The sequence below is a fragment of the Equus asinus genome, chromosome 21 (assembly GCF_041296235.1).
Source record: "Equus asinus isolate D_3611 breed Donkey chromosome 21, EquAss-T2T_v2, whole genome shotgun sequence".
Taxonomy (NCBI): Eukaryota; Metazoa; Chordata; class Mammalia; order Perissodactyla; family Equidae; genus Equus; species Equus asinus.
The window spans coordinates 86,708,002-86,730,541 of NC_091810.1; the positions used below are offsets into that span (position 1 = coordinate 86,708,002).

Sequence of the window (22,540 nt, forward strand, 5' to 3'; positions counted from 1 at the left end):
TCACCCACACCTCCTTGGTCACGTGCATGCACACATGTACGCTACACACACCACTCTGGATCCTTCCGGGTTTGGTGTTTTTATCCACATAAAGGAACTCATCTGTAGTCAAGGAAAATGGAGACTTTGTCCTTCCAGTCTCCTCAGGGCTCTGCTTTTAGATGCCATTATTCCTACACTCCAGCGGGTTACGTCACTAAAACTCCAGAGTCCACTCACCTCGTGCAAGTGAAGCCCACGCCACGCTCACGGAAGAACAATCTTCTTTTAGTTTCTCTATGTGTGCCTACTCCCCAGCTTGTCTCCTTCCACCAACGGGAGGGAGGATGGATAGAGGCCAAGAGCTAGTCAGGGTTTGGTGACTGACAGGATAGGAAAGGAGCACAGGTGTCCCCACAGGAGGCTGGCAGGGCCAAAGTTACAGCCAGGCTCTGACTTGTAGTGTGACCCCAGCAGGTTTCATAATTTCTCTGAGCCTCAGTTTCCCCATATGTGAAATGAGGAGTTTTTTTCCTCCAAAAAAACCGTAGAATTCAGAATTTTTACTAATTCACGATCATCTCCCCAGGTACTCAGAACACTGGTACCGGGCGACTCTGTGGAGAGAAGGATGAGGGATTGAAGGTTAATGGACCAGGCACCGAGCTGGCCATGACATCATGACAGCCCTGATTTCATTTAACATTCACAGCAGCCTGCACTCTTAGCGCCACTCTACAATGTGGCCACTGGCATTCCAGAGTTCAAGCAATGCTCTCAGGGTCCATCAGATGATCAACGGCAGCACCAGGCTTGGACTGGGGCCTCTGAGCCCAAACCCATTTGCTCCCGCTGCTCCACGCCCCTGCTAACTGAAGGGGACGGGAAACAATATGGTGCACAGTCAGCATTCAAAGATTCCTGTGGGTCTCCTCTCACCTCCTAAATTGAAAGCTCCTTAGAGGCCAGGGTCCCATGGATGAAAATTCTCCCCTTACCCCATGTATGAGGTTTTTATAGCTGCTGTAACAAATTGCCACAAACTTGGTGGCTTAAACCACACACATTTCTTCTCCTACAGTTCTGGAAGTCCAAGATGGTTTCATTAGCCAAACCAAGGTGTCAGCAGGGCCACATTCCCTCCGGAGGCTCTAGGGGATAATCCCTTGCCTTTTCCTGCCTCTGCAGCTGCATTCCTTGACTCATGGGACCTTCCTCCATCTGCAAAGCCGGTATCTTCTCGCTCTGACTCTGCTTCCTTCTGCTTCTGTCCCACAGCCTTCCTCTCTTCTGTCGGTAGCCAAGTCTTCCTCTCCATTCCTCTTCTAGGGAAACTTGATCTTACATTCAGAGGCCACCTGGACAATCCAGGATAATCTCCCCATCTCAAGACCCTTAACTTAATCACATCTGCGAAGACCCTTTCTCCACAGAGGGGAACATTCACAGGTTCAGGGATTAGGGCCTGCATATCTCTGAGGACCGTTATCCAGCCTATCACAGCCCAGTTCAGAGAAAGTCTACGTGACTTTCTGAAGCCAAAGAAAGCCAGCCAAGTTTGGAGCCACCCTAGGAAAGGAACCCGGAAAGCTACTAAACAAGCAAGGCTGCAGCTGAGTCGTCACACACACACACTTCAGATCCATGCAAAGGAGGCCAACCCACAGGACACTCATGAAACCTACAAAGTGCAAGGGCGTCCCTGATGCCTCTGCCTGCCTTGCCACACCTGCCTACTGTCCCCAGCTGCTCAGGGTCCTCACATTTCGAGGTTCTCCTCCATAGCAGTGGACTCTTGGGAGAAAAGGATCAGGAATTTACTCTCCCAAGGGTTTGCAGCCTTAGCTTAACTTTTAGTAGTAGGATGAAAGGCCTTATCCTCTGCAGAGGGAATTTCCAGTGACAGAGACCAACTGGGGGCTTCCTACTGTTCCTGCAGGCAGCCAAGTAGGCCCATTTAGCTTTTTTCTCACCAAGGAAACACTCAGTGACAAGCCAGAGACTTCATTTGCCCAGAAAATGCGTTTCCATTGCAGCATCTTCAGCTGAGTGAAGATTCTGCTGCAGACTTGTCTTCCCTCCTGCATTGCTTCTCGCTAGCAATACCTGCTGTGCTTGCTTAACAGACCACGGCATCTGGGACTCCAGCTGCAGGAATGGCAGCCTCAGGGAGCCAGGGTACAGAGAACAGGTGAAAAGCAGGGTCCTCAAGTCTTTGTGGTCCAAATCCAAAAGCTGGATTCTCTGCATCGGTGGCTTTCTGCCTTCCTGCCTGCCTGCTGGCCTCATCCCAGTCACGAAAGCAGAAGGGAACAGCCAAGTCTGGCCCCAACTCCCTGCCACCTCCAGGCACCCCTCCTCCTCCCACGTGGCCCTCAACTCATCCTTTGCCAGGTTTGATAGATCATGGAGGATGTTGAGAGGCTGAAAAACACTATAAACGTAAAGGAAATGAGAACTAATGGCGAGATTCAGGGTCCCATAACACGCCAGAGAGGGGGCTATTTGGGGGCAGGGAAGTCCCCCAGGTGACCCCCAGATCAAAACAAACAGGCCATGGCAGCGCCTTGTTTGCACATGTCCTCCTGGGCAAATACATTGTGCCTCGGGCCTTCTCACTGGAGGACAATTGGAGGGATCCACTGCAACCAATGTACCCAAGATGTGCTGCTTCTGGCCATCCACCAGGCCACTGCCCCAGCCATGCTGCCTCCATGCCCTCGAGAGTCAGAGCGGATTAAGTGTAGCCATCATGGCCCCAGAACATGAGTCCCTATGAGTCTCAAAGGGACTGTGGGCCTGGGACCTACAGACAGGGGTCCAGGAAAACAGGTTGGGTTTTCCAACCCCACCATCAACCCCGCAGAGCTTGGCCAGCATTAACTTAGACACTCAAGTGTGTTACTTAACTTCCTGAGCCTCACTTTCCCCCACGTGGAAAGCAGAAATGCTGCCTCCTGGGGCTGTTGGGGAAACTAAATGAAGTCCACGTGTGAATGCAGAACACCGTGACTACTATCTAGCAGGCACTCAGTAAATGCGTCTATTCTTATCTTAATTTTCACAAAGTTACTGGTGCGTCACAACCTACAGCTCTCTGAGAACAAGAGAAACACCTCACAGAACTCTGCTCTTCTGGCTCTGCTATTAAACACCTCCAGCCCTTTAAATACGGCAGCATGTTCCACTTGCTGTTCAACAGCCACAAATAACTACCAGGTGCTCCCCGTGTGCAGGAAACGCTACAAGCTCAAGGTGTGGAGTTGGCCCTCAAGGGAATCACCCCCTCCATGAGGAGTCAAGTAAAAACAGGTACAGAAAATGGTGGGTCTCTCCTATCTGTCAGTTCCCATTGAATCAGAAGAGCTTGCAGAAGAAGCTTCCAGAGAGGGTCTTACTCTTTGGGGCAGGAGGCACGCCAACAGCCTCTTTGGGACCTGGACCTTGAAGAAAGGGTAAGACGTGAACATGGGGCGAAGCGCAGAGAGGCGTCCCACACCAAGAGCTTGGTGCACAGGGGAGGAATGAGGGGAATTTAGCTTGGGGACCCTTGTTCTGTCTGTCCCCAGCTGCCTTTGTGGCAGCCACCAAGATGGCGCGCGGGGGCTGGAGTGTGGCTCTGTAAGTGGGCACCACCCGAGCGGCGTGAGCAGCTCAGCCTACAAGCCGGCTCGCCAGTTGGTGCAGAACCCGCTCCTACCGACATGCCGGCCCTTCTTGACGGCTGGGGAAGGAATCGCCTCAGAATTCGCTCCTGAAACAGATTTTCTCAATTCAAATTGGCTACAGTGGTGGTGTTAATCCTCTTGTTATGGGATTAGAATATATCACTGCACTGAGATTAGAGCCTGACAGATATGTTGGAGGAGTTTGGATTCAGTTCAAAGTTCCAAGCAACACGGTCTGCCCAAGTCTATTCTGAGGTCTTTGGCTGGAACAATGGCGCCACTTTGTGGCCACAATCATCTCTATTTCGGAGGGTTTCCTTTTGGGCACACCTCACAGCTCCTGAAGCCTTGCATGAGCTGGGACCAGGGATACAAGGATGACCAATGCAGGCTCGCTCCTCCCACAGGGGGCCTGCAGGCTGGTGGCCTCACCAGTCCAGACCCCATGGACTCAGTCAACTACGGCCCCCAGGGACTGTCTGGTGGGCAGCATGGACTGGCCTTTCTGAACCTGGAGCTGATCCTAAGGTAAATGCTACAGAGTGGGACTTCAGGGATTATAAAACGGCCTCTTGGACCCACCTACTGTCTAACACCTTAAGTCCCTTTCACAGTTGACAAAATCTGTTCCTCTGCTTACTTGTTCCTTCAGCATATATTTACCATTTGCCTCCATGAGGCAGACACTATGCTTAGGGCTGAGTCATAGAAATGTTTAAGGACCAGCACCTACCTTCTACTAGAGGCCGAACAGATAAAGACAAGTCCCCCCGCTGTCCCCCGCGTGGACCTTGGAGTCCTCTCCCAGGCTGGCAGAGCCCTTCATCGTCTTCCATCTCTCTTCCCCGACACAGTGCGCTCTGCCCCGCTCCCCACAGCTCCTTGGACACCCGCGCTCAGTCCTGCCACCTCACCTTTTCTTGGCTGCTCCACCTGGAGGAAATGCCTTCTCTCTCTCCTCAGGGATGGCTGCTTCTGGAGGCTCCAGGCAGGAGGGCCAAGCTAGTGCTGTCAGAGAAAGATGACTTCCAACAGCAGGTACTGATGTGAGCGGCTTCAGCTCCAGGTGGACAGAGGATGCTAGACCTGGGGAGAATGGAGAGAGCGGCCCCAGGGCAGAGAGGGGAGGGGGCTTTCCACAAGCAGAGGCTCTGGTTCCACCCAGGGACTATAAGAGAGGCTCAGAATAGTGAGCCGGTTTGCATCTGGCAGCTATTAGCATTAGAAAATGAGAAGACCGCGTGTTTTACCCTGACACTCAAGAAAAGGTAGGAGAGGGAGAGAGGGGAGTTCTGCAGATGGCGAGTGGCGAGGGGACTCTATGGGGTGAGGAGCGAGTGGAAATGTCCCTGGATGTGATGACCATAAGATAATGTAAGTATCGGAGTGACTAATGTCAAACCTTAGACTGACTGTGTAGACGGGTAGAAACCCGTCTTCAGCCCACCTCCACATCCTCCGGGAAGATTACTATGTTCGCAATAGTGGAAAACTTTGTGTGGATGTGTTTTACTTAGGCTCAGGATGTTACCTAAGAAAAGGAATGTGTTTTCATGTCTGGGTCAATGCTATGTCCCACGTAGAAAGCACCCATGGGCCACAGAACCTGAGTGACAAGGGTAAAATGGGCCCAAAAGCCCCCTGGAAATCCACCCCATCCAGAGGAGGACTATGAGCTTCCACAGTTATGGAACACAGTTCTAAGCCAACCTGAGGCCACAGCAGCTAAGAATCCAGCAGACGTCGGGTCCACCCGTGCATTTCTACATCCTTTTTCAAATGTAGAAATTACGGGCCCATTTTCTTGTCCATTGTTTCCCTGTTTTCTCCTTGCTGACAACCTGGTCTTGAGATGTGTTGTTGTATGGAGGGACTAGTGTAGTGTTATGAAATAAATAAAGGCTGTAGAGCTAGAAATGTGTGACAGCCAGTCCCAGTTCCCTTCTTCCTATCGATATGACCTTAGCAAATTGCTCAACCTCTGTGAGCCTCAAGTCCACATCTAGAAGATGGGGTTGTTGGGAGGCTGAGAGATAATGTAGAGAAGCAATGTTTTCGAGGGGCAGCAGCTTCATCACTGTGGCTGCAAGCCCCTGGTATATTGTGGATATTACTTAGTGAGGAGCCGGGCCAAAGAGGGGAAAGGAAACCTGGTTTGGGTCGAGGAGTGATGCCCCCAAGACTAAATCAACAGCACAAGCTCTGAGAATGAGGTGGTGAGTGTGCGGGACTCAGATCTGGTCACAGCTCCACATGGAATCAGAAATACACGCTCTCCGTCCTTCACAGCCCCTTTTCATTTGTAGGTATTTACGGGCTTCAATGTCAGAACTTGAATTACAAGATGGCGGGAGTCCCTGAGCCTGCTATCCATTTGTGGGGTGAATCTGGGCTCTTGCTAGCAATGCAATGGACATCTCTTGGGTTATCTTCCTACTATTGCTTTTCTAGAAATTCATCCTTCCTCACCCCATCCATAGAGTTGCAGCCAAAGTTCCATGTTAAAGTGTGACCTACCCCCTGCTTACAGCGGACTGGTCTGGGGAGGGATGCTGCATTCGGGGAAGAGGGCAGACTCTCTCTAGATGGCTGGGCTGTAGCATGGACCCTTGGGAGCTGGTAGAGGTGACCACGTCCCACCACAAGAACTGGGGAACTGAGAAAGCTGGACTACAGCAAGACAGAACAGCAAAGAGAGAAGCATGAATAAGTGAAACAGAGCAAAGACTCCCGGCTTGGAACAGCACCCCAGGCCAGCTCTGGTCCTGCTGCCTGGCTTTATTTCTGAGGCTGGATTCAGCCACACATCCTGAGATTCTTCCAACCAAGTCCGTTTTCACTCAGAGTAGATGGAGTGGAATTTCCAGAGCCGACATCCAGAATAGGCCCAACTACCGTGCAAACCAAGGTTGCATTTGGAGGAGAGGAAGGACGATGATGTTGAATGCACATCTCCCCAGATGATGAAGGAATTGCCTCCGAGCTCAGCAGGTGGGACGACCTACTCTGTGTTGTACACCTTATCAGCTGACGCTTCCCATGGATGATAACTCCGTTCAGGCACAGCAGTAACATTTACTACTTAACAGGCTGCTTGTAGAGATTTCCCTCCGCAATGAGAACCTTTCCTATTACAGGAGAAAAACGAAAGGGGAGTCATTTATTCCATATGAAAAACAGTCGCTTTAAAAAATGGAAACACTGTCAATCAGGCTGAACCACAAGCCGTGATTAAAGCTTCCAGACTCCTTCCCGTTAGTGTGAGCACATCTGAATTTCAGCCCAACGCTGAGACTGCAGCACAGGACGTCTGATGGATTCCACCTTTAACATAACGCCAGACATGTCGTAAAAGTAAAATACTTATTGCCTAAGTTCAAGCAAATTTTGGTCTTTTATTCAAGTAACAGTCACAGCACCTCATTAACAAGCTTAACTCAAAACTACGTCTCCCTAATCACAGAAATGAAGATAAAGCTGGAGTCATTATCGCTGTTCTGCTGGTGCATGAAGTATGGTTTATGGAAGAGAAGCTGGACATTTCTGGAAAGGGCAAGCTTCTCTCCCAGCCACTGCTCTGTGGCCACAATGGATTTGTTTTGCTCTTTCAATCCAAACAGTGACTGAGCCCCCTGCGCTGGGGGCTGGAAATAAAAATGAGACGTAGTCCCCGCCCTCAAGGAATTCACCTGCTCGTGACAGATGACCCTCAAGTAGGGGGACAATTAGCTTTAACCAGGAGGCTGTGGGCACATGCAGGAGAGGCCTGGGGTGGGAGGGGCTGTCAGGCGAGGCTCCGAGGATGAGCAGGTTCGTCCTCAGAAGAGGAGGAATGCCCTCCAGGTAGGAGAGCAGTGGATCAGGGCCCGGCTGGGAGGAACCTGGCGCGCTGGGGGAAGACTGCATCCAGTGGGCATCTCTCCACCTGCCCGCACTCACCCGGGGGCATGCAGCGACCTCTGCCCAGCGCCTGAGAGGCCCAGGAACTGAGGAGCATTCCTGTCCTGAGTGGCAGGGGTGCCCTGAAGGGTAGGCAGGCCTGAACACAGGACAAGAGAAGCGGACGAGAGACCCATGTCTCCTCAGTGATCCAACATGTGTCCAGAGACGGCTCTGGTCCCACTGTTGAGACACGCAAGGAGGAGGTTTGAGGGTTTTAGCCCAATGCTCAGATGGATTGAAGGGAGTGGCCAGGAAAGGACTCAACTCAAAACCTATCCACTTTAACCTCTCAGTGACAGGTGCCATTGCTGACCCCAGGCTGGGGCCTCTGCTGACCTCAGAGGCGGTGGGATCACCACTTCCTAGGAGCTCAGGACATCTTCAGTGAATCCAATCCTTCTTTGGTACCCCTTCCCCAACATTCATCAGCAATTCCTCTCACCTCTACCTCCAAAATATACCCCACCCAGTGATGCCTGTCCTCCTCTCTGCCACCACCCCAGTCCAGGCCACCATCAGCTCTCATCTGGACAGCTGCAACAAAGGGGCATGGTGTTCCATTATGAGCCAGATCACAGTGCTCCCCTACTTAGGACCCTCCAAAGAATTTTCTTCCCACTTGTAATAAATCTAAATAAGCTCTTTTCCTCAGGCTACGGGCCCTACCTGTTGGGTGAGACGTCAAGTCTCACCTTAGAGCATCCCATCGTGCTCACTAGGCCCAGCCCCATCACCCCTCTTTCTGGGCCAGCTTTGCTCCAGCTCTTCCCTATGCCTGGAATGTGCTTCTCATCCAACGTTACTGCCTCAAGAAGCCAACGCAATGCCTAATTGATCATCTTCACACAACTTACCACTGTTTCCTAATGGTCTGCTCTCCCATCCCTGCTATACCATAGGCCCCGTAAGAGGAGGGACTTGTACATCTGCAGTCTTCACGACTGTATTCCTAGAACATGACCCATCCCACAAAGGGTGCTCCATGCATGTTTGCTGACTGAATGAATCAGTATGTCTGCCAATACCCCTCAAAGCTTTGGACCCTGTGGAAGCCATGGCCCCTGGAATTTGCCAGGCCAGGGCAGTGCTGTCCTTTAGACCACTCTGATGCCAGGGAGGGGTTCATGAGCCCCAAGGACTCCCAAGAAATGGGATCAAGGGCCTGCATTCCATCTTGGTCAAGTCTTCATGATGCAGCCCTCAGACCTCTGCCTCTGTGCTCATCACTCTACTTTGTGACTGTGCAGTGTTAGTCAGGGTTCTCCAGAGAGACAGAACCAACAGGAGGTGGACACGTAGACAGATAGATAGGTAGACAGATACATAGATACATACACAGATAGATGATTGATAGATAATAGATAGATGGATAGATACATAGATAGATACAAAGATACATAGATGAATGTTTGATGATAGATACATAGATACATAAATAGATACATAGATAGATGATAAATACATACATACATAGATACATAAATAGATACGTAGATAGATGATAGACACATACATACATATATAGATGGATGATAGATACATACAAACATACATAGATAAATACGTAGATAAATAGATGATAGATACATACATACATACATACATAGATGATAGATTGATAGGTAGGTAACACATAAATATAGGATATATAGATTTATTGTAAGGAATTTGCTCACATGGTTATACAAGCTGAGAAGCCCCAAATTTACAGTCAGCAAGCTAGCGACCCAGGAGAGCCAATGGTGTAAGTCTAGTGTGAAAGCCAGCGGGCTCAAGATCTAGGAAGAGCTAACATTTCAATTCAAGTCCAAAAGCAGGAAAAAACGATATCTCACTCAAAGGCAGTCAGGCAGGAGGAGTTCCCTCTTAGTCAACCATTTTGTTCTATTCAGGCCTTCAACTTGTTTGGTGAGGCCCACCCACATTTGGGAGGGCAAACCTGCTTTACTCGGGCTACTGATTCAAATGTTAGTCACATCCAGAAACTCCCTCACAGATGCACCCAGAATAATGTTTGGCCAAATGTCTGGGCACCCCATGGTCCAGGCAAGTTGACACATAAAATTAACCATCTATCTGTTCTCTCCCCCACTGAATGTGAGTCACTTGAGAAGAACTGGGTCTGGTTTATCTCAGAATCCTGAGAATCAGGTTTAACGTCTGAAAACTGGTAGGTGCTCAGCAAATGTTTGTGGAACGAATGAATGAATCTCTAATTCCCAGTCCCTAGCCCCAGGTCAGCTCTAAGTCAAGGCTCATAAACTTGGTCAAATCAAAGTGCCTCTGTGTAAAGGACAGAAAGATCAAGGTGATGTCAAAGCCTGGACCACCAGGCTTTCCAGAGCATATCATTCAGACAACGAGAACTCACCCGGGGATCTCAGCAGAGACCAAGTGCAGACAGGCAATTTTAGAGCTCAGCATCTGGACTCTACCCACTGGCCCTCAGCCCTGATGGCTTTGCCAGTTCTGACCTGAGACCCTCGTCAGGAACAATGATTCCTGGTGGTCTCAGTCTCCTCCTCTGTGAAGTCAAGGGGACATTAGTAGCTTCTTCAGAGATTGTTGTGAAGATCAAATGCAATAATCTATGTACAGCAAGTGTGAATTTGTTTCATGACACTTGGAGAAATATAGGCTTCGTTATTTTCTGAATCAGATAAATTTGACTTGACTGCAAGAAATTCAGATAAGTAAAATCATACATCAAGAACTCCCACAACTCAACAACGAAAAAATAAAGAACCCCGTTAAAAAATGGGCAAAGCACTTGAATAGGCATTTCTGCAAAGAAGATGTGTTACAAATGGCCAACAGGCACATGAGAAGATAGGCAACATCACTAGTTATTAGGGAACTGCAAGTGAAAACTGCAGTGAGAGACCACCCCATGCCCATCAGGATGATGACTATCAAAAAAAAAGAGAAAATAGGGGCTGGCCCCTTGGCCGAGTGGTTAAGTTCACATGCTCTGCTTCGGCAGCCCAGGGTTTCGCTGGTTCAGATCCTGGGCGCGGACATGGCACCACTCATCAAGCCATGCTGAGGTGGCATCCCACATGCCACAACTAGAAGGACCCACAACTAAAATATACAACTATATACTGGGGCGATTTCAGGAGAAAAAGCAGGGGAAAAAAATATATTGGCAATAGTTGTTAGCTCAGGTGCCAATCTTTAAAAGAAAAAAAGAGAGAGAGAGAGAAAATAATAAGTGTTGGTGAGAATGTGGAGAAATTGCAACACTTGTACACTGTTGGTGGGAATGCAAAATGGTTCAGCCGCTATGGGAAACAGTATGGTAGTTCCTCAAAAAATTGCAAATAGAATTACTATGTGATCCAGCAATTCTATTTCTAGCTATATACTCAAAAGAATTGAAAGCAGATCTCAAAGAGAGAGTTGTACACCCATGTCCATAGCAGCATTATTCATAACCCCAAAACATGGAAGCAACCCATGTGTCCATCAACTGACAAATGGATGAGCAAAATGTGGAATATACATACAATGGAATAGTATTCAGCCTTACAAAGGAAGGAAATTCTGGGCCCAGCCCAGTGGCTGAGTGAGTGGTTAAAGTTCTGCACGCTCCACTTTGGCAGCCCAGGTTCATGGGTTCAGATCCCAGGCATGGACCTACTCCACTCACCAGCCACACTGTGGGGGTGTCCCACATACAAAAAAAATTAATAAAAAAGAGGAAGATTGGCACAGATGTTAGCTCAGAGCTAATCTTCCTCAGCAAAAAAAAACAAAGAAAATTTTTAAAAAGGGAGGAAATTCTGACACATGCTACAACATGGATAAAATTTGGGGACATCATGCTGAATGAAATAAGCCATCACAAAAGAACAGATATTGTATTATTTCATTTATACGAGGTATCTGAAGTAGTCAAATTCATAGAGACAGAAAGTAGAATGGTTGCTACCAGGGGCTGGGGGGGAGGGGAATGAGGAGTTGCAGTTTAATGAGCATAGAGTTTCAGTTTTGCAAAATGAAGAGCCTTCTGGAGACTGATTGCGTAACAGTGTGAATGTAACACTAATGAACTGTACACTTAAAAATTGCTCAGATGATAATTTTTATATTACCTGTATTTTATCACAATTGCAAATTTTTAAAATAAATAAAATCAGATTAATGCTGCCAATGATAAGAGGAAATAGGGCCTTTACGGCTTCAGGTCATCCATGTGCCCTGACACACTGCCCAATTTGGGTAAGGCCCTTTGGCTCTCAGTCTTTCCATTTACAGACATGAAAACTGGGGCCCAGAGAGAGGAAGGAGCTTGCTCGTGGTCACACAGCTGGTGAGCAGGGCAGGGACTCCGCCCCAGCCGGTCCCACTCCAGAGCCCAGCTCTTTGCTGTTATGCCATCCTCTCTAGGCCAACACATACCTCTTAGGGATCTTGGGCAAGTCAACTCACAGGGCTATCGTAAGAATTATATAGAGGGCTTAGCATGGTGCTAACAGGTAGTGAGCACTCAAAAAATGTAAAAGTAGAAAGTTAAACTCAAGTTTCCATGATTCCAAAGAAAAGATTTCTTCTTCTAGATAAAGCTCTCATATCAGAAAGCAAAATTCGAATCCACAGTCGTACCACCAGATTCGAGTCACAGTGACAGACATCAGGAGTTCCATCTCCATGACCAGCGAGTCACCATTCTGTGCTAGCACTTTGGGACTTTCCCCCCCATGGCCACGGCCATCAACTCAGCTGATTCTCAGAAGAACCCCAGGAAATCAGCAGAGCAGGTGAGATCCAGAGGCCCAGAGAGATCGTGGATCCAGGACTAGTCCTCCAATTGGCTTCTTTCTACAAGATCATCATTCCTCTCATGAACTGTGAACTAGCATCTATAGGAATAACCTGTCAGCCAGCCCTTAACAGGAACCACAGAGAGCAGGCCCTGCCTTAGACACCATCAAGGCTCAAAAGAGAAGCCTGCCCACTGCCCGTGAAGAATTGGCACTCTACTGAAGCCACGATTGTGGCCCAACAGAGGAAGAGGTTATCACTGTGCACCATGGCTGGAAATCTATCTCCCACCTGGCGAGCCAGAGCAGACAGCTTCAGGGGGAAGCTGGGAGGTGGCCAGGTGGTCCTCCTCAGTCCTCAGGTCCATCATGGCCCATCATTTCAAGCCTGGCACATCCAACAGCTGTGATCCCAACTCAGTCCCTTCTCCCCGAGGACCCACAGCTGTTAAATCTGCTCCAAGAAGCCACAGATCCGGCCAAGTCGGGAGGACCAGGGAATACCATCTGCATCTCAGAAGACAAAAGTCACATCCACGAACATACAGAGAGTACTTAGTACCTGCAGGATCCTGCTCCTCCGGGTTACCTGCGTCCCAGGAGGAAGTCGTCATGAAAGGAGGTGTTGATGTTTTCCGGTTTATTGTTTCATATAATTGGATTGGCAGGTTGTTTTGTTGTTATTGTTGTTTGTTCTCTTACTGTGGCTTTTGTTTGTTTGTTGTTGTTTCACTATAATGGAACAGAGCCTTAACCAATGTGGTTGTCCTATGGCCACCTGAAGAAAACATCCGGGAAATTCCTCGAATGGACTCTTTGGGCATATATAAGTTGGTTGTCTTGGAAAAGACATGACTGTTCTCCAGAAAATGCAATCTTCACGTCACAGATTCCTCTTAGGATCCGAAAAGTTCCTTCACTTCTTGTGATCATTGGACCTCGCCATTGACCACAGCTTGATGCTTCAGGGTCAGGGGAGCCCTCTGAATGTCAGCTACTGTTGCTGCTGCTGCTTGAGGCAACTGTGAGGAGGACAATCAAACTCTTCCTCTAGGGTTTACCCCAGCCATCCCACCCAACTCCATCACTCATCCTCTCACATATTCATTCAACGTGTATTTATTGAGCATCTACTATGTGTGCGGCACTGTGTAAGGCAAAGCAGACATGATCCCTGACTCAGACAGCTCATGACTTAGTGGGAATATCGACATTAAACAGATAAATACATAAAAGTTTTCATAGCAACTGTGGTACATGCTGGAGAGAGAGAAACACAGCGTGTTTGCTCACTCATCCACTAGATATTCACTGAACACTAAGATGGGCAGACCCCTATCTCAGGTGCTTCCTGGAACACATAACAAGATGAAAGCTGGGAGGTAAGAGAAGGTCCCCCAAGGAAACGTTGTTCAAGCTGAGACCTGAAGGATAGGTAGACTTTGCCTGGCAAAGACAAGACGGGAAGAGCATGCCAGTCAGAGGAACACCATGACGGGTCCTGGGGCAGGGCATGCCTCTGAGAATGTCAGGAGTCACAGGGGCCTGGAGCACTGGGGCTCGAGCACACGGGGTGAGGCTGGACCTAGAGGCAGTGCCACAGCTGGCCAGGCTCTGCAGACTCCACTGAGAGCTATCGCCTGATCTGAGGGCAGGCTTCAAGCTGAGAAGTAATGTTCCCGTCATCAACACTGTAGCACGTGGTCTTCTCCTCTTTATCAGGGTCCTAGAAAGTCAGACCTCAGCATGCTGTCCTTCAAAGACACCATCAGGGAAATTCATATCGGAGGCACGATGACCACGCACCTCCATGCCTTTCAACATGCTGTTCCCCGGTTCTTTTTTTCTGCTTTTCTTCCTGGTAAACCCCTACTCATACTTCAGTATTCAGTCTGGCCATCGCCTTGTCTGTAAAGCAATCTGACTTCCCCAGGCCTCAACTGCAGCTTATCCTCACCTCCGGACAACGACTGACTCAGCTTGTGAGCCGGGACAGGGACGTTGCCGATGCTGTTTGTGACCCCCCCACAGGTGGTGAGGTGCAGAAAGTGAGAGCATTGAGAAAATTGTGAGCAGTTACACAGAACAATGCTATGACTGCTGAATCTAATAATTATAAAATGGAGCTTCGTTTTCTATGTCTTTTTATTCATTTTGTTCTAATGATTCATTTTTATTGTATTTTATAAAAGTGTTGATCCACAATGGATCTAAATTTATTGAATTTACTAAAAATGAAGCGAGGGGGCCTTCTCCGCAGACAGCGTGAGAAGCACCCTCCAGAGAGCCTGGCGCTGAAGGCCTTTCTCCACCGCCCTCTTCCTCCTCCCCACCTTCCTGACCCCCGCCAGTCACTGCCTCATTCACCCCACACAGCAGCCTTACCCGGAAAGCACCTCCAGCTCGCCTTCTCTTCTCTTACTAGAAATGAGTGACTGAAGCTAAAAGAGAGACAGCAACAGGCCTGGATGAGTTTCCTGTTGCTGCTGTTGCAAAGTGCCCCAAATTCAGTGGCTTAAAACTATACAAATTTGTTTTCTTATGGTGTTGGAGGGCAGAGAGTAGAAATGGGTTTCACTGGGCTGAAATCAAGGTGTCGGCAGGGCCACCCTCCCTAGAGGCTCCGAGAGGGGATGCATCTCCTTGCCTCTTCCAGCTCCTGGAGGCCTCCTGCCTTCCTTGGCTCCTGGCTCCTCAGTCCGTCTTCAAAGCCAGCAGTGTAACATCTTCCAGGAATCAGTCTTTCTCCTGTTGGCCCTGCTTCCATCATCACGGCTCCTTCTCCGACTCTGCATCCCTCTTAAAAAGATGCTGGTAATCCAAACAGGGAGTGAAGAAGTGAAACTCTCGCTGTTTGCAGACGACGTGATCCTATATATAGGAAACCCAAAAAACTCCGTAGGAAAAATAATAGAAATAATTAACAACTACAGTAAAGTTGCAAGGTACAGAACCAACTCACAAAAATCAGTTGCTTTTCTCTACTCCAGTAACGAACTTATGGAAAGAGAACTCAAGAATACAATTCCATTTGCAATCGCAACTAAAAGGATAAAGTGCCTAGGAATAAATTCAGCCAAGGAGGTGAAGGACTTATACAATGAAAAACTATAAGACGTTACTGAAAGAAATTGATAATGACATAAAGAGATGGAAAGAGATTCCTTGCTCGTGGATTAGACAAATAAACATAGTTAAAATGTCCATACTACCCAAAGCAATCTACAGTTCAATGCAATCGCAATCAGAATCCCAATGACATTCTTCACAAAAATAGAGCAAAGAATCCTAAAATTCATATGGGGCAACCAAAGACCCAGAATTGCTAAGGCAATCCTGTGAAAAAAGAACAAAGCCGGAGGCATCACAATCCCTGACTTCAAAATGTACTACAAAGCCTTAGTGATCAAAACGGCATGGTACTGGTACAAAAACAGGCACACAGATCAACAGAACAGAACTGAAAGCCCAGAGATAAAACCACACATCTACAGACAGCTAATCTTCGACAAAGGTGCCAAGAACATACAATGGAGAAAAGATAGTCTCTTCAACAAATGATGTTGGGAAAACTGGACAGTCACATGCAAAAGGAATGAAAGTAGACCACTATCTCACACCACACACAAAACTAAACCCAAAATGGATCAAAGACTTGAAGATATGTCCTGAAACCATAAAACTCCTGGAAGATAATATCAGTAGCACACTCTTTGACACTGAACTAAAAAGGATCTTTTCAAATACCATGTCTTCTCAGACAAGGGAAACAAAGAAAAAATAAACAAGTTGGAGTTCATCAGACTAAAGACCTTCTGCAGGGCAAAGGAAACTAGAATCAAAACAGAGACAACCCACCAACTGGGAGAAAATATTTGCAAATCATATATCTGACAAGGGGTTAATCTCCATAATATATAAGGAACTCACACAACTGAACAATAAAAAAAACAAACAACCCGATCAAAAAATGGGCAGAGGAGGTGAACAGACATTTTTCCAAAGAAGATATACAGATTGCCAATAAGCACATGAAAAGATGTTCAACATCACTAATCATCAGGGAAATGAAAATCAAAGCTACACTAAGATGCCACCTTACACCTGTTAAAATGGCAATAATCACTAAGACTAAAAATAACAAATGTTGGAGAGGGTGTGGAGAAAAGGGAACCCTTATACATTGCTGGAGGGAATGCAAACTGGTGCAGCCACTATGGAAAACAGTACAGAGATTCCTCAAAAAACTAAAAATAGAAATACCATTCTATAGAAAAATCCAGCTATCCTACTACTGGGAATCTACCAAAACAACTTGAAATCAACAATCCAAAGTAACACATGCACCCCTATGTTCGTTGCAGCATTATTCACAATAGCCAAGAAGTGGAAACAATCCAAGTGCCCATTGACCGATGACTGGATAAAGAAGATGTGGTATATACATACAATGGAATACTATGCAGCCACAAAAAAGACAAATTCATCCCATTTGCAATAACATGGAAGGACCTGGAAGGAATTCGGCTAAGTGAAATAAGCCAGTCTAAGAAAGACAAACACCAGATGATTTCACTCATGTGTGGAATATAAACAAATACATGGACAAAGAAAACAGTTCAGTGGTTACCAAGAAAAGGGGAGTGGGAGGTGGACACAGAGGGTAAAAGGGAGCACTTACGTGGTGACAGACAAGAAATAACGTACGACTGAAATCTCACATTGACGTAAGCTATTATGAACTGAATAAAAAAAAAAAAAGAATCCCTGTGCTTACTTTGAGCCCACCTGGATAATCCAAGATAATCTCCCCATCTCAGGATTCTTAACTGGCTAGCATCTACAGTGTCTTCCGCCACGTAAGGTGACACATTCAAGAGCTCTAGGGGTTAGGACATGGATTCTGTGGAGGGCCATTATTCTGTCTCCCACAATGGCCAGGATCACACAGCTACTATGGCAAATATTTCCAGGAGTCAAACCCCAGTCTTGGCCACAGAACCCATGTTTAGTATCTTGTTTTGTTTTTCCTCACTACCCTACTCTACCTTCTAATATATATGCCCATGTTGGTAGAAATACTTTGTTTGAAAATTTTAGAAAATAGAGAGTGAGCCCTGATGTGTGGGTGGCAATAGGACCCATGCCATTGCACCTCCCTCGGCTGTGGTGACGTCTGAGTCCTCTGCAGACAGTCGTTGCAAACCTGAGGGACTGCCCCATTTAAGCTCCGATCCAGACACAGCGTCGGAAGTGTGAGCAGCCACCGGGTCAGGAAGACCTGTGACGAGTCACCTGGAGAGTGCGCACACATCACAGGAAAGACAAGGCTGTCCCCAGAAAGGACAGTGTTCCTTGGCAGTGTTGAATTTTTATTCCTGGGCAGATAGATAAATACATAGGTGATTCTTATTAGCAAGAAGAATCACCTGCACCGAGTTTCTCTAGGAAGACGTTAAGATAACCCGGCAGCAGCAACCCGCTGCCGGTCCAAATCAATTCTTCGTGGTAAACTTTTATAAATCAAACACAGAGGACTCCAGAATCCCTCAAGAGCTTGTTGTGTGATGTGTTGGTTGATGCAAATGCTGGCACAAGCCACTGTGCAGGGGGTGTTAATCACAGCGTTTTGCTCACCCCATCGATTCCAGCTGGTCCCACCTCAAGCCCCAAGACCTCAGTGGCCCCTGGAGGCTGTGATTGCCCCCCAGGGCAGCACATTGGGGAGGGCAGCAGAGACATCCACGGGATGCTCAGGACCTGCCGCTCCCTCCTTGCTGTGCACCTGGGGCACAAATGGGGTTGGGGTGTCCGGGCCTGAGCAGGAGCAGGTGTGTGGTGCATTCCTGTCCGTCGATGTGGCACAAGTTGCTGAGGGACCATACCAGGGTCAAGGGACTGCTAAGCCAGAGCCAAGATCCCACCCCAACAAGCCAGGCAAGACACAGGACAAAGACACAAAGACAGATGGGGCCAAGTGAGGGCCTGGAGGATGAAGGAGAGAGGAGCTGGAGTCATTCCTGACCATCTGAGAAGCTTTTTACAGAAGCCCTGAGCCTGGAGCAGTCAGAGAGCATTTAAAGGCACCCTCTGGAGCAAGGTCAGTGCGGCCTCTCTGCTCCCCTCAGGACTGCACCCACCTCTGTCTTGGCATGTCACATTGTTCATTTAATCTGTCTTTACTTGTCTGCAGGCCTGCTATTATGGATGTTCAGACTGTGAGGCGTACAAGGCACACACCCAAGGAACGCCACTGAGATCTAGACATACACTCACCTATCCGAAGCGCAGTGGCCAGTGTGTACACTCAGAGCTCCCCATGTGTGTACTGGGACAGCGGCCGTGAGCCACCTCCGACATTAACCCACCCTGGGCACAGCCAGCCTTGTGCACACTCCCTGGCTCACCCCCGTGTGCGCAGCGTGCCCAACTGCACTTCAGGCCCTCCTGGTATCACTTCTCTCGCCTACCCGTTGCTCTGGGAGGTGCAGTTCCACTCCCTGCACCCCTGCTGGTCCTGACTCAGTCGCCTGCTGGCGGCAGGCAGGGATCTGGGCGTGTGCGCCTCAGCATCCAGAAAGCTCCCCAGGCAGAGACATGGCTGAAGGGCACCACCATTCAAGGGAAACAGCATACAAACTTACCAATTTTTTTTTTCCTTGAAGACAAAAGCACACTTTTCTTAAAAAAAAAGTATTTTTTAAAAATTTTTCACAAAGGTGCTTTATGCTCTAGCAGCGACCCTGCTTGTCCCCCCTCCAAAATGTGTGAAGTCAATGAGAGTCTGGACTGGGCACACTTTGTGCCCCCAGCAGCCAGCAGGTGACTGGCTCTTAGACTGATTTATGGACAGATGGAGGGAAAAAGGAAAGATGGGAAAGAGGAAGGGAGAGAGGAGGGAAGAAGGAAGGGAGGGGGAGGGAGGGAGAAGGAGGAGGGGAGAGAGGGAGATGGAGGGAGGGAGAAAGGGAAGGAGGGAAGAGCAGGGAGAGAGAAATGTTTGGATGGATGAACGGATGGGTGGATGGATGGATGAGTGGATGAGTGGATGGATGGATGGATGGACTTCCTACACCCGTTAGACACACAGATGTAGCCTGCTTTTCCTGCTCCTTCTGTTTTGACCATTTCTGGCCACCTCCACCACTGCCCCCTGCTCTCCTGCCTCCCCAACGCCCTCTGTGTTATCCCAGAGCCCATCCACATCTTCCAGACAGAATCGCTGCTGGGCCCACACGCTGCCCTTCCCTAGATGTGGCCTAGGTCTCTACCCCTTCCCCACCACCCTACTCTACTGAGGGAGCTCAGACATGGGAGCCAGACTGCTGGCTGGAGGGCACCCCATGGGGTGGCTGTGAGCAGCTATATCCACAGCACTGATCCCCAGAGTAAGTGGGTCCTCCTCTCCCATCTCCCCGGGCAGCAGGGTATCCCAAGAGGACCTTGCTGCACCTCCTCCCTCCTGGAAGACAGAAGCCCCTCTTCCATCCAGCCCGGTCTCCTCAAACCCTACTTGCAGAAGTAGCTTCTTTTTTCTTTGGGGAGATATTTTTCCTGACATTCTTAGTGCTGTGAGGTTTTACGAGGCCCTTTCCAGGGAACACTGAGCATTTTCAAGGCTCCGAGATGTGGACTCCAAAATGAATCCCTTTGCGGGGCCTCTAAATGGGCACTCGACAGGCCAAGGCTGGAAAGGTTATTTTTCTGAGCACCCAACCTGTGCCGGACATGGTCCTGTGCCCTGGGAATAGCAGTGGACAAGAGAGATCCCAGTCTTCATGGAACTTCCAGTCCAGAGGGAGGAGACAGAACGAATAAACCAGTGATGGTGCATCATGCATCGCACAGGGTAGACAGTGCCCGGATGGGGCCGGCAGGCTCTTGAGCCTGGTGGTCTCTGCAGAGATGACTTTAGACTGGAGACCTGAGTGATAAGGAGGAGCCACCAAGTGCAGAGGCACAGGACAGGCGAGGAGAGAAGAGGCTTGGCCTCTTGGGAGAACAGATGGAGGCCAGCATGGCCGCAGGTCACACGTGGAGAGGAGGAGCTCCGAAAGGTGGGCACGGACCTGATCGAATACACACGCGGTCACGGTGACTGCCACTCACATTAATGACGACCCTGTGTTGAGTGCTTGCTATGTGTCCAAGACAGTGCTGAGTCCTCCACCTCACTTATGCCATTTAATCATCACAGCAAGCCCTGAGATGGCACTTGTTAACCCATCCAACAGATACTAGCAATGATGACATGCCCTGAGCCTCTAGTCTGGGCCATGCTGTCGACGCTTTACGTGAGTTATTTCGCCGATTCCTCGTGACAACCCCTGAGCTGCAAGTGCTCCTATTTCTCCCATTGTCCGGAAAACTGAGACTTGGAGCCTCTGAGTGGCTTGTTCAAGGTCCCACCACCGCGCGGTTCACACTGACTGCAGACTCACAACGGTCCACACCAAGTGAGTTCTTCTGTACACACGGCCGCTGTCCTCTGTCTGCTCGCACTTGAGATCTGCCTCGATGTTCAACTTTGGGAAAATGAAGGGCATGATTCCCACCAGAGGAAAACATGGGAGGGGTGGTCAGGATTTGTCCTTTCACCTGGGCTCTGGGCCCCTGAGAAGGACGCTGTAGAAAGGCCTCAAGAAGCCCATGGTGTCCTCTCCAGCCAGCAGCGGCTTCCGGCCTCCCCCAAGTGGGCTTGGCCCACCCTCCATTACCGGGAATTCCATCCACTCCGTCAGGGCCTTTAAAACCTCTGCCACACCCGAAGAACATTCCACCTCCAAAACAAACCTGCAGAGCAGCAGCGTTTCATTCTTCTCTGTCACAGCCCAGACCAAACCCAATTGACTTTACAGCAATTTGCCTCCCAGAACTCTCTCAGTCGTCTCTGACAGCATTCAAGCCCATAGATCATCTGAAATGTTTTTATAACACAAAAATCCAATCCTATATAGCAGGCAATCAGCAGTCTTCAAATAATTACCCCTAACTAAAGAGAAACCGAAGGAATAGCAAATGAAATCTGATTAATGGGTGGTAAAGACCAACGTTCTCTAAATAATTCCTTAAAATAAATTTCAATGGGATAATCTCTCCATGAAGCTATTTCTTTAGGGCTTAAGATAAACAGACTTTTTTTGAAAGCATCTCACGACTAAATTACATAGCATGTTTGGGAGGTTCTGGTTATTTTTCCTAAGTCAAGAGTTTTCTGTGTTCTTCTATTCTCCCTCAAGGCCATCACAGAAAGAGAATAAAATTTCGTTTTCCCCCTGCAATTATGTAGCTGTATTATTTTTGTAATAGGGTTCTCAAAAACAAGATCCCTAAACGCAATTCTCCAGCTGAAGTTCACAGGGTTGAAATCGAAAGATAAATCCTCTTTGCTCCTTACTGGACGTTTTTTTAAAGGTCAATGTTGATGACAATTTAGAAAACTCAATTTCTCCTCCAGTGCCAAGGTTTCTAAGACATACCTGGTAGAAATCCGGAGCAGGGCCAACCTGGTGCATGAGTGAAATAGGAGGCTGGAGAGGCCCAATCCTCACCCCAGCCCTGGCCCCCACTGGCCTCATGCCTTGAGCTCCGAAGTCACAGAATGTAGGGGTTGGGCTAAAGATGGGGAAACCAAAAAGTGATCCTGTCCAGCTAATGAGGAGAGGAGGGGTCGGAGGATGATCAAAGGACCCTTCCAAGATGAGAAGGATGGGTTGGTCAGGTAGAGAGAACAGAATATGCAAACACCAGGAGAGGAAAATTGAGAGCCAGCTGGAGCAAGTGGCCTTACACCAGAAAAGAGCTATTTTTCCCAAGAGACCGAAAGGAAGGAGGCAAAGCTGGCTGGAGGTACAGATAGTTTGGGAGGTGGAACAAGAATCCCCTTTTGAGCATCTACTTTCTCAGTTTAGTGGGATGCCCAGCCAACCCCCAAAGGTGAAGGGAGAGGTATGGCATGGAAGGTTTGAAGAGAGAGGAGACACTGTGGATGAGCTTCTGAGAGGAACAGAGGAGAGCACTGCCAGGGAAACAGGATCTTTCTGTGCAGAGTTGAGCACCCAGCTCGGGTAACGGACCATGAGTTTCTGGCGGCCCAACCACCAAAACTGTGTAATTATGCCCAATAGCGCTTGGCAGCCTAGCAATGGAGTGGAGAAAATAGACAGCCAGATTGATCCAGTGTGG

General features: G+C 48.6%; 1 long non-coding RNA gene across 1 annotated transcript in view; it reads right to left on the reverse strand.

Moving 5' to 3' along the window:
- Positions 1-6,384: 6,384 nt before the first annotated feature.
- Positions 6,385-22,540, reverse strand: part of LOC123279617 (uncharacterized) — a 47,280-nt gene continuing 31,124 nt past the window's right edge. The window contains exon 3 of the long non-coding RNA XR_006517802.2: positions 6,385-6,775. This is a non-coding gene — a long non-coding RNA (uncharacterized lncRNA). The remainder of the gene's footprint in view (positions 6,776-22,540) is intronic.